This window comes from Corvus hawaiiensis, chromosome 4 (genome assembly GCF_020740725.1).
Source record: "Corvus hawaiiensis isolate bCorHaw1 chromosome 4, bCorHaw1.pri.cur, whole genome shotgun sequence".
In the NCBI taxonomy this organism is placed as follows: Eukaryota; Metazoa; Chordata; class Aves; order Passeriformes; family Corvidae; genus Corvus; species Corvus hawaiiensis.
The window spans coordinates 72,509,404-72,521,809 of NC_063216.1; the positions used below are offsets into that span (position 1 = coordinate 72,509,404).

Sequence of the window (12,406 nt, forward strand, 5' to 3'; positions counted from 1 at the left end):
AAACTAGTGGCTACAAGGCACAGAAGGATCTCATGATATTGACTGACTGGACAATAAAATGGCAGATGAAAATCACTGTCGATGAATGTGAAAAACTGCAGATGAGACAAAAAATAACTCTAGCTCTGCATGTGATACAATGGACTCTAAATTAAATACTACTCCTTGTGATAGTTTGAAAATGCCAGCTCAGCTTTCCTTTGTCAAAATGACAAAGAAAATGTTACAACTCTTTAGGAAGGAAGAGAAAAAAAAAAAAAATAGAAAACTAATATCATCATTATGAGACTGTAATAATAGGTATTTCTTTTTGGAGGGCTCCAAATGGTGGTGTGCTGATCTCAGAAAAAGGGACTGTGAAGTTAAAAAAGAATAGAGAAGGGCAGAAATGTGGACAGAAGCAAATCATGAGGAAGGAAAACTGAACAGCCTGGAATTTTTCACCTTTTAATGCAGGGGAAGGGTATGGCAAAGTCTAAAGCCATGAATACATTGAAGAGACTGAGGAAGGAAAAAGTCTTTGTGGTCTCCCAGAACACAGTAGATCAGGGTTCTTGCTGAGGCAGGCTTAAAATTTAAAAAAAAAATGGAAGTGCTTTTCACACACTGACTGTTTTGGTGAGGGAAATCCCCACAGCAGGATTTTGTAAAGGCAAACAGAATAATGGGATCAAAAGAAAATTAAAGTCCCTAAAGCACAGGTTGCTGGAAGCCATAAGAGGTATATCAAGAGAAAAATGTTCTATTTTGCCCAGTTCCCAAGTTTTTCTAAGTACATGCTACTGACCAGGATTAGACAGAAAATACTGTCCTTGATGGACATTTGGTGTGATCACAAACCACTGCTCTTAGGAAGCTGCTTCTGTTCCCTGGCCAGGATCTGATAACTGTCACCACATGTAGTGCTCCTTCCGTACTATAAGAGAGCTACTAGGGCAAAATCCATCTTGAATCTCTACTTTGGGGATCTTCTCTTTTTCTCTTTTCTCTTTTTTCTCTTTTCTCTTTTCTCTTTTTTCTCTTTTCTCTTTTTTCTTTTATTTTCTTTTTTCTTTTCTTTTCTCTATTTCTTAGAACTCCAGAATTAATACCAAGCAATAGTCTAATTACTGAGCATTTCCCATCATGAAGCTCATCTTACAATGGCTTACACCCTTGTCAAAACGGAGTTGTTGAGATGGACTTCTCCATGTTGATTCTCTGCATCTGTGCATAATTTCATACAAAAGGATCTCATCACTTATGAGAATGAGTCTAAGAAAACAATAATGTTCTCCTAGTCAAACTCTAGGACCAGATAAAACCCAACAACTGGGTTGCACAAACCCAACTGTGAGCACAGATTTAATATAAGGTGAGCCATTGCTTCAAGGTATCATGTAAATTATTCTGAAAGTGGAGAGCTCCTAAATGTGAAAAACCAGGTACTAAGAAGTCACTAACACTTTCAGGTTTTAATGCCTATATCTTATCTGGGAAACAAAAAACCAATATACCAGCCCCTACCTCAGGAATGAAGTAAAACTAAATGAAAAAAAAAGTTCCAAAACACTTGAATGTTTTTTCTGAAAAGAAATGGACCATTCTCCCTGTAATGCAGGGTAAGGCAAGTGCACAGTATACAAAGTACAAGGCAGAGTCACTGAGCAGGGCAGAAAAATCAAATTATTGACAAAGCCCTATTTCTTTAGGGTGCTGAATGTGGCAGGATTTTCTGAAAGAGAAAAAAAGACAGTGTTAAACCAAGTAAGGAGGGTATCCACATGCACAAGGAAGCTGAATTAAGATTCCACTATCAGTGTTAGTTCTCATTGCTTTGCAACTTCAAATTATTCTCTCAACCACATTTACTGGTGTGCAATTTAAATAGAACAAGCTGAAGAAAAACATACAGATCTCACAATTTCCCTGTATTTCTTGTCTTTTCTTAAATTAGAGAGAACAACAGCATTCCAGAGGGGAAAGGGAAAAAAAAAAAAGAAGAGGCATCCAATAAAAGGCTTTTAAACAGCTCAAGTGCTATTTTTGTCACCATCTGCTCAATTATATTTTATGCTACTAGTAGTTTTACAAGGCCAGGTATGTCTTTTCTGTTGGAAAATGGCTTGTCTTTGTTAAGGGAAATTCAAGATCCTTAGCTTGTGACTGATTTGGATTTCTTGCTTTTTTTGTCCCAGTCTCATTTCCAGGAACTTCATTCCTTTTATTTCAGGTTTCTAATTCTGGACTCTGTTCCTTCCAGGGGTGCTAGTAAAATTAAATGGTTGGGAAAAATTAAAAAAAAACACAATAAAAACCAAAATTCCACCAACAAAAATCTAAGCCAAGATAAAATCTAGAATATCTTTCAGCTGAAAAATACAATAAACTTCCTGTGTATAAATTTATCCATTCATTTTTAACTAGTGGCAAAGCAGAATCTCAGCAGGACATTTCAAAAGCAGTATATCCAGATGGATTCTCAGTGTGAAAGAATTCTGAAATAAACTCACTGACATAATAAAAACAGGGTTTTCAGGCTTGCAAGGCAGTGGTGTAGGGACTGTGAGAAAATTTATTTTGCAGGAAGCCCGTACCTTGTGCTAATGGGAAAATTTAGATCTTTTACATTGCTCTGTATGTGGTAGGTCATAGATAGGATAGGATTATAAAGGAAATGGATCTGTGTGCCACAGCCCCTGACAGCACTGTGCTACATTTCTTGGCCCATGCCCTAATTCAGAGCCACAGGTAATCCTTCCTATGAGCCAGTCAATGCTTTAAGTGGTTCACAGCTTGATTGTGTCACATCACCCCCCAGGGGCAAGGCAAACTTGTCGATAATGCCTAAGCACCTTAAACAAAATATGTAAATGCAGTAATTCCTGCAGAGAAGAGCAATGGGGGAAGGGAAAGTGTTTCACAGAGAAGAAATGTTAGGGGATTTTCAGGGGGAAGGAAGGAGTTTGAAGCAGCCAGACTGCTAGCAGCTCAGACACTAATAAAGAGAATAATAATGCACAGAAACATAAAGGTGACTTAAGTCAAAAGCAAAATATGTAGGAAATTCTGGTATCTGGTACCCAAGTATCCGCACAGTAAGAGAAAGAGATAACAGTCAGTATTTTGTAGAATGGGGTCATCTGTTCATATTAATTTAAATATGGCAGAGATTGGAATGTGCTACTGTGCCGTGCCCTGTCCCCTACACCTCCTGGGAAAGGCTAGAGTCTCCTCTCAGAAGACCTCCTATATCAGAGACTTAGGAAGGATGGAGTAAGAAGAGGCAGAAGGATGATGGACCTTGGACCCAGAGTCATGAGCTGGTGGAGATTTAAGGTGTCCTTCACGTATCAGGCAGAGCCTGTGTTATGTTCATCCCTGCACCTGCACAAACTGCAGCAGGGTTTTGGCTAGGGAAGGGCTGGAGGGTGCAAGTGGAGTGTGTATACTTGTACATCTTGCAGGGACCTGGAGGGACCCTTGCTGCTCATGTATTTTTATGAAGGAGCCCCATTTGGACAACATCTGGATGTCACATGTGTCTCCAGCAGTATGTTGGGAAACCTGATTTCTGAGAAGGAAGCAGAGGTGGAAAGAGGGCAGCTGGTTCCCACAGTGAAGCCAGACCTTTTCGCCTCTTGTAGCTGACAAAGATGAACAACAGCTGCTGGGTTTTTTCCGTGGAAAGAGGTTTCTTTGTGGAGAAGGGGTAAGGAGACCTTGGGGTTAACTGGAGACATGGCTAACAGGCATGAGCCGGCAGACATCTATCTAAAGAGTAAAAAGGAAGGTGAAAAAGGCAGAGAGAGACTGAAGGAAATGGGAAAATTGGCTGTAGGGAAGATGATGAGAAGAGGCAGGTAAAGACACTGATGGTCATGGGAGATGGAGGCAGAAGGGAGGATGCTGCTGCACGTGCACAGACAGTGTGGAATGAAGTCTTTCTTCCATGTGCCAGACCATACCACATGAAGCACAGGTTTTTGTTGTGTTGAGCCTTATAGTCAGAGTTGGCACTGTCCTTGTGCATGAGAGAGGCTCAGAATACCCAAAAAAAGCCTGAGTATGTCATGGCATATTCTTCATGTTGGTACTAGGCCAGTATCCCTTCAGCCAGCTAAGAAAGCCATCACAGGACATCTGACAGGAAATAACAATGTCACTGAAGGTCCAAGGGATGCCACATGAATCAGCTGTAAGAGGATCAGCACTGAATGTACATGAGGACTTTCTGCACCATATGTATTGACCTAAAATCTCTTCAAAACCACTTAACAATGAGAAGACATTCCATTTTGATGATGAGCTTCATGATGAAGACCATCAGTGTTGTTTGTTAAGATAAAATAAAGGGTCTATTTTTGTTATACTTTCTTTGCCCTGCCCAGCTGAGGAAGTAGAGGGGCTTTGGTGGGCACTGGTGTGCAGCCAGCAACCACAGCAGTGCGTAATTTTCCACAGCGATCCATGAAGACCTTGAAAATGACAGAGTGACGCCTCTTACACTCTTCATTGCTGTGGATCTTCCCTAGGGATTACCATATTCCTCTGAAAGATGAGTGCCACTAGACTGTTCCTTTGGAGTATGTCTGTGTCCCTTACAACTGGCAGGTAGGGATGGGTCAGAGTCTGTGGGGTTTTGTAGATCCCTGCATCAGCCATTATGAACTTTTTGCCTTTATGCCTCAGGAGACAGAGACTGAGGTGACTATAGTGTTGTGGAGACACATCTAGACCCCTGAGACTACTACCATCCAAAGAGGGTTTTGTACCCTGAGACTGGCAGACTCCCAGGAAAACATGATATGATCTCTAGGTGCTTCTGGTGTGTGCCTCAAAACACAGAGATAAGCCAGGATTGGCCCTGGGGTGATGACCACAACTGTTAGCTCAGAGCAGAGCCACAGAACTGGATCCTGCCCACTCACACATCACTTCCACACAGGAAACAGATGCAGGGCTGTTGGAAATCAAGTGGCAGGGAGCAATTTGCTAGAAAAAACCTCATTGATCTACATCCCTGTTCCTGTCCATTTCTGTGAGGTCCCAGGAAAGGAGGAAAGACCATAAGCCTCATTAATTATTCAGGTAGGCTGGGCCCAATCTATAGGTCACTCACTGGCTGTACAAGCACATTTGCAATTTTTCTAAATCTTTGCTTTTAGTCTTTAATCAGCAAATAACTTGAGTGTGTCCCAAAACAGATGCTTATAGCAAGTTAGAGAACCCTACAAAGTGTTTTGCTGGAACACTCTCTTGCCGTCAAATGTAAAATTGGAAAGCTCCCATGTGTACAGTCTTGAAGCTCATGCTAAAATTCTGTGTAAGGAAAAGGCATGCATCTGTTTGTTTGTGGTGATAAGCCTGTTAATCACATTCACAAATTTTATAAAAACAAATTCTTCAGCTCATCAAAGCTTTCTATGAACTCAATTTGGTGTTATGTGAGAGCACAATTTGAAAGGAATTGATCTTTAAACTAGACATTACTACTATTTCACTAATAGATAATTCACAAAGACAAAATAGTCCTATTTCAGGAATTTTAAGTGCTGCTTTACCATCTTTGTTTCACTGGCAGAAAATAAATAAATACATTTTATATTAAAGCCCTTCCTTTGGATCCAGGTCAAAGACATTGAGGGCTTTTGATTGTTTTCTCCAAGCTGTCCCCTGGCAGAAGTTGCACAGCCTGATTTCTTTGTCTAACTGTGGGTGTCTCTACAATTAAGTGTAGCATGAGGTGCTCAATTTAGCCTGAAATGAATGATTTGCCAGTAGCACCCAAACACAGCTTAGCCCAGAGCTTCACTGAGATCATTGTATGGCTTTTCATTGTCACACTGTGAGTACCTGTAAGCCTGAACACCTGACTGAAAACACACGCTCAGTACGTGGCTGCATCTTAGCATATCCTATGTGGATGCACCACGTGCTATCCCAAAAGAGAATTGAGGCACAGCTGTGTTCCCTGCAAAACTAAAGATGGTTTTCCAGAGTCATAAACTGAAATGAGGTCTCCAGAATCCTGCTTTGGAAAGACTAGGGTAGGTTGTCTTATTGCTAAAATGAGACCCTATTGTGCCAGGAGAACTGGGTGAGGAAGAGCCCTGGAAGAAAGTGGAATAAAACCCTTGTACCTTGGCCGACAGCTTGTTTGACTGTTCAGGTTAATTTTCCTGTTTATCAGTAGCCAGGAGTCACGTGTAAATGCAAGTAGTAGCAATGTTAGGGACTGATATCAGACATTGCACAGCAGCAAGGCATGGAAAGGGAGTAAACCATGGGTACCACTGATGTTTTTTGAAGCACAGAACAAATGACCGGGTCACCTCCCTGGCTCTAAGTGACCTGCTGGAAATAAAACAATACACCTCAGCAAAATTCTGCTTGGTGCCTGTGGTGGACAATTTCATACACAGTGGGTTTTATATCCTGCCCAATGAAAAAGTTACTTTCATACTCACTTCGAGGCATGATTGCTATGTACGAAACAATGCAGAAGCAGATCCTTCTTTTCACTAGTTTTTCCTGGCAATCAGCCTGCAAGACTCTGAAAAATTTGTATTCCAAACCTATTTGTCAAATTGTGCTATGATTTGAAAGACATGAGACTGACTTCCTATTCATTCCAGTTTACTCTGATGTTAAGCAATGTCTCATGTACATTTTGATCCAATCTAAAGAAGGGTAAACCTGAGAGAAACTGCTGTCTTTCATTTTGCTCCCTACTTAACTTTAGTCCTTAATGAAACAGTTTAACATGCACATCTTGGCAAATGTCCTTGGCTTCCAAAAAAGAAAAAACTCATTGAATTAGCCACATACCTCAAATGTAATGGGTAGATCACAAAAGTAAACAGATGTTAAATAACTAAACATAAAATATTACAAAGCAGAAGCAGATTATTTTGTTTTATTTCCTTTTACTTTTGCTTAACTCCTTACCAGAACCATGGCTGCTGAAACAATAGTGGCCCCATGTGAGCTGCTGGATTGCAGCTCCTGACTGCAGTGTCTCTTTCCTTGCTTTAACTGAGCACTGGTGGGGAGCTGCCTGGGGTTAAGTACAAAGGTGGGGGGAAACATTCAGGGAAAAGTGGACAATGGCCTCTGCTGGCTGAAGAGTGAGAAATTCACAGTGTCCCAACTGGAGCTGTGATGAAAAGGGAGGTATTGGGATTTTACAGACAACCTCTCCATACTACACCCAACCAGCAGGAAGCAGCCACTTGCTGTCCCCCATAGCAGAGAATGAGCAATGAAGCCACATATAACACCAGCAGTGCTTCATGCAGCATGGCTTAAACTCACCCTCTCTGAAGTCAATGCATCTATCCTCAGTGACTCTTACAGCTCACTCACCTCACCGGCTTTAATCCTTTCTTTAGGACCACGACCTTCTGTTAACACTCCATCTGATGTAAACCTATGGTTTTCAAATATATATAAGCCAAAAAGTAGCTTTATTTTTCCCTTTGCATCCAGCTTTGCTGCACCCTGAAGTGATCTTTTCTCAGTAACTATTTTTCTTCTCTCTTCCTGTATAGGAGTTAGAATATAGAGAGATAATACAAAGACTATGGATAATACATGTATCTGTACATAAAAATGCATATGTGTGTATACATATATTTGTGTGCATATATTGGTATGTTTTCTTTGTATCTATCTATCTATCTATCTATCCACCAATACATACATACATGCATACATGCATAAATACATTCTTTTTCTAGGAGATGTAAAGCAGAAGCAAATTGATCAAGCCAGCTGGAAGCGAGAAGGCAGGGGGACGGTGATACAACGCCCTGAACTGCCTCGGCTCTCCCGGCTGCTCTGTGCTCACCCTGCCCGCTCCCGGCTTTTTGAGGATGCGACAAGTCGCAGTGCCAGGGCGCAGCATCCTCGGAGGAGCGTGTGTGTTCCCCCCGCCCCGGCCCCGTCCAATCAGGGTGCTGGGGGAGGGATGCTCGGGGCAGGGATGCAGGGTTGCCAGGCGACAGCAGCGTCCCCGTGTCCCGGCCCCCCCACACCCGTGTCCTCCCCCCGGGACCGGGCTGCGCTCCTGCCCGCGCTGCCGGCGCAGTTAAACAGCCGCGGGGAGCCCCGCAGCATGGGGCTCGCCTCCTTCCAGGGCTTCTGCCACAGCCCCGCTCCCGGCCGTGCCAGGAGCAATAGACAGCTCCAGAGTGAGAACTAGGAGCGCAGTCAATGAATAAATGGTAGGGATAAGGCTCAGCCGGCCCCTCCGCGCAGCGCCGAGTGCCGGGGGAGGCGGTCTGCGAACGCCAGCCAGCTCCCACTCCCTGTCTTTGCAACTCTAGGTCGCCTCCTAATTTAAAGCTTTGCACCAATCCCCTTTGCCCGGAAAGGAGAGGAAATCTAGAAAGATGCCAGGCAGCGAAAAGGGACCCCAAATCACAGCGCCGGTCCCAGGCGCTGCCTGGCTAAGCAGAGCCAAAGTTGGTCAGAGGAACGGGAAGCGGGTGCTCCAGAAGAGAGGGGAAAGGAAGGGGATCATCTCTTGGTGATCACAACCTCTCCGTCCCGTTGTCCCCCTCTTCTTCTCCTTCCCTCACAGCTTACCTCTGACCACTTAGGAGGCCTTGATGAGTTTCCATCGGGATCCGATCCAAGGTGGGGGGGAGAAAGGGTGATTGTTCCCAGAGGAAGCAGCTCACACAAGTTTGGGGGGTGAGACTCTCCGGTGGATGTTTAACGAGCACATCGGGAGGCCCGCGATGCCCGGGAGCAGCTGGAGACCCTCACCAGGATTTATCTTCATTGCACGGTAAGGAGCTGGGCACTGGTATCCCGCGTCCTGGTCCCTGCATCCCACATCCCCGTCTCTGCATCCTGCGTCTCGGATTCGCGCATCCCGGTCCTCACATCCCCGTATCCCGCATCTCAATCCTCTCATCCCACTCCTTGCATCCCACACCCTGCAGTCTGGATCCCTGCATCCCGGGTCCCTGCAACCCACCCCCGCCCCGTTCTGCCCTCTGGACCAGACGCAGCCGCTGCCCCGGCGGATGCGGGTTGTGCAGCCAGGAAAAAGTTTAGAGCAGTGAATTGCGAAGAGGTTTCCTGACGGGATTCGGGGGGCAAGAGAAACGGGGAAGTGGGGAGATGGGGGGCAACAAGGGCTTTTACACTTGCAGAGGAAGGGTAGGGTGCAGGGGGACCCCTGAAGTCGACAGCTGGTGGGGGGAGGAGGGGTAGGGCAGTGTGCAGAAAGGAGCTGTGTCCAGATGTTGCCCAGAGGTTCCCTGCTTCCACAGGCTTTGGGGTGAAGGGATGAGATCTTAAGCTTGCCATCCTATACCCTTCCTTAAGCTAGGGTGGAAAGTGCCAAGCCAGCAGCTGGGAGAGCTGTGCTGACTGCCCAGCTCATCTCCCTGGATCTGCTGCTGGAAGAGAGGGGGAGAGAGGTGGGGAACCTTAAAGAAAATTGGAAGTGCCTTGCTCCTCTGGGAATATCTCCCTGCAGGGACCTGGCTCTCTCCAGGATCCTAAAATTGGAATACTTCAAAAAGGAAGGAGAAATTAGCATGGATGATAGAGCCATTGTAATTCTCCCTCACATATATATCTGCCCACGTATCTGTGTGTCCATGTGAGTACACAGCCAGCTGTGTAGGTGTGTGTGTGCTTCCGGGGCTGGCCTGAGCCTGTGGATGTGCTTGCCCACGTCCCTGTGTTTCTGGTTTGTAGGTGTGTGTATCTGTGCTTATGTGTTTGCTTGGATGCATATGGATATTTTATATGTACAGATTCATAGGGCTGTGTTTTTTGTTCCTAGACGGTGTTTATCTAACCCTCTGTAGACCTAGAGGTGTGTGGGTACGTACCTTGCATCTGTGTGTGTGCCAGGCACATGTATCTGCTGGGACACCACATGGGGTGTGAGAAACTGCAGCTCCCTGCCAGTGTATAGGGAGGATTTGGGGGGGAGTGTTGGGTTTGGGGGTTTTATCCCCCCAGGTTATCACAGTGGATATGGATCATTTTACATATACATCCCTAGATTTCAGCAATCTTGGTAAAACCCAAGCAATTCATGAAGAACTAGACAGGGCATCACACCCAATACTGCATTGAACTGAACTAAGGATTTTCTGGTAGTCTGTGAGTTCTCTGGCTTCTTCTCAGTTTATGCCACCTGCTGAAGATTATTTTAGTTCCCTTTTTTTTTTTTTTTTAAATTAGTTAAATCAGCTTTAAAAAACACTTGGAAGACTGTGTAAACAGACCAGCCTGGGACACAGACTGGTACCTATTTCAGCTTGCATAAGTATATGTCTCATATTGATTAAATATTCATGACAACAATTTGAAAATCACACAACCCACCTGATCAAATACGTATTTTAGGAAAATTACTTCTTTCATTGTCTTGAAATGCACCTAAATCATGATGACTTCTTCTGCTGTTATTTATGTTGATAAACGTATTAAAAGAAAATGTAACTTCTCCAGTTATATTGGGAAAAATTGCACTTTAAGCTACTTTTTATTCACAATTAAGGTAATAGAAAAATTGTACTTCTGTAATGTTCATCCTTTGAGTGAAATCAGTAACAAATCATGCAATTGCTTCTTAATTATTTGAAGAGCCAATGCAAGTTAATTGTCCCCTACTAGAATATTTCATACTTTAATTTCTGTGGCTTTTTTTCTTGTTTGTTTGTTAAGGGTTTGTTTTAAGAATGATGCTGTCCACTACTCCCACTATTTTTAGAGGCCTCATTATATATTAAGCACAAAACACACTTCAAAATAGAAAATATATGAGTTGCTTTACTGCTCTGTAACTTAAAGACAAAGTAAAATGGCATTGGTATCGAGTACATTAAAACTTGACTTCATGCTCGAGCAAAGATGCTTTTCTAATCACTGTTGATGTTTGCCCTGGGTTACTTGTGTTGATGACCTACTTACAAGGTTCTACAAATAAAGGAATAAAGTTTTTTTTAGGCAAATTTTGACACCTTGTCTAGGAGTAAGATTCTAATTTTATCATTGAAAGAGTGGATCTAAAGCAAGATTCAGGGGTAAAGTATCTTTCTAGATTCACATAATGTTTTTACAGTTAAATAAATGTGACAAAGCAAAGTACTAAATCAGACTGGAAAGCCAAATAAAAGAAATACATTACAAACAATGCTATCGTTCCAGTTCAGTAGTCTGTGTTACATAAGTGGAGCTGAATTTGGAAATGAAGGCAGTGTAGGGACACATAGTGGCATTTAAAGAAAGAACTATTTGGATGGTTTTTTGTGAACACAAGTCGCCCATTGGCAGTGTCCTACAGAACATAAATGTGCTGTAGCCACGGAGTCCTATATGGAATACTATAAGACATGAAAGACTTGGTTCTAATGCTGCTTATGCCAGGGTCAAATTGCAATTTTACCTTAAAGCTAGTGGGCTAAATTCTGTGTTTTGCCTACAAGTATTCCAGGTGGGTCACATGAGATGTGCACTCACCAAAAGTCTGGTTTAGCAGTGCCAATTTGAGAATCCAACCTCACCAACCTCAAGATTTCACAGGGTGTGAGATCCTGTCTATGAGGCTGTTAAATTTGCCAGCAGCATCCTACTGAAGGGACTTCATTCTCTGATCAGTTTTTGAAAGTTGTCTTCAAAGTCCTATAAAATTTTATCAGGATTGCTGCACCTTGTTTGCTCCAACTTGTTGTACTATAGTTATCAATCAGTTGGCATGAATTTTTGTCACTGATAAAGTCACTCTCAGGATGCCGCAGAACAGCACCAAGTTGTTTGACACTCTCCAGGATCAGACAGCATTACTGTTCATGTGGGAATGTGTGTAACTATTCTAAGCTACATAAGCTCTTGTGAAGATGGTGTAATATTGACTGTTGGGGCATTTTTCTGCTTATTGATATAAAACTGAGAGCTGGTTTAAACCCTAATCAAGAACTTAGTTCAGGTCAGAGAGTTAAAGAGAAGATTGTTCTCTTGCTCTCTCCTAGTGTGGAGAGTAAGTCTGTGCTTTAATGCCTGAGTGGGTTGCATTTGCAGTGGAGGGGTATCTACAGCCAAATAAACGGGGTGACCAGAGGGAGAATCAGCCACCCTGCCCCTGCAGCCAGCCCTGAATGTCCAGAGCAAAACCATGGTGGACCTGGGGTCCAAAGGTGGCAGGAGAGGAGTGCAGTATCCTTCAGTGGTACCATCCTCCTAAGTCTCTGCTTGTGACTGTTTCTTGCTGTGAACTTAGCAAGACAACTTTCACTCTGATAATCCAGCCCTAAACTGGCAGAAAAAACTGGAACACATTTCATTTTATGAAAATACAGATTGGCTGAAAATCCTGAGTTTAATTTAGCAGTAGGAGTAAAATGATTAAAAAAAAAATCCTCCAAGGCACAATGATGCCTGGGAAATACCTGCA

At 43.3% G+C, this 12,406-nt stretch overlaps 1 protein-coding gene and 1 long non-coding RNA gene across 7 annotated transcripts in view; one reads left to right on the forward strand and one right to left on the reverse strand.

Moving 5' to 3' along the window:
* The window catches only part of LOC125324747, a 77,228-nt gene extending 68,574 nt beyond the window's left edge, over positions 1-8,654 (reverse strand). Inside the window, exons 1-2 of one of the 2 annotated variants that reach the window (XR_007203115.1) lie at positions 8,572-8,648; positions 7,348-7,524 (exon numbers count right to left, since the gene is read on the reverse strand). This is a non-coding gene — a long non-coding RNA (uncharacterized LOC125324747). Of the gene's footprint in view, positions 1-7,347; positions 7,525-8,571 lie in introns of both variants that reach the window. The other variant, XR_007203114.1, reaches the window with a different exon arrangement.
* The window catches only part of GRM3 (glutamate metabotropic receptor 3), a 104,852-nt gene continuing 100,507 nt past the window's right edge, over positions 8,062-12,406 (forward strand). For 4 of the 5 annotated variants that reach the window (XM_048301019.1, XM_048301023.1, XM_048301022.1 and 1 more), the window contains exon 1: positions 8,063-8,776. The gene's annotated coding sequence lies outside the window, so the exon portion shown is untranslated. Of the gene's footprint in view, positions 8,777-12,406 lie in introns of all 5 variants that reach the window. The other variant, XM_048301025.1, reaches the window with a different exon arrangement.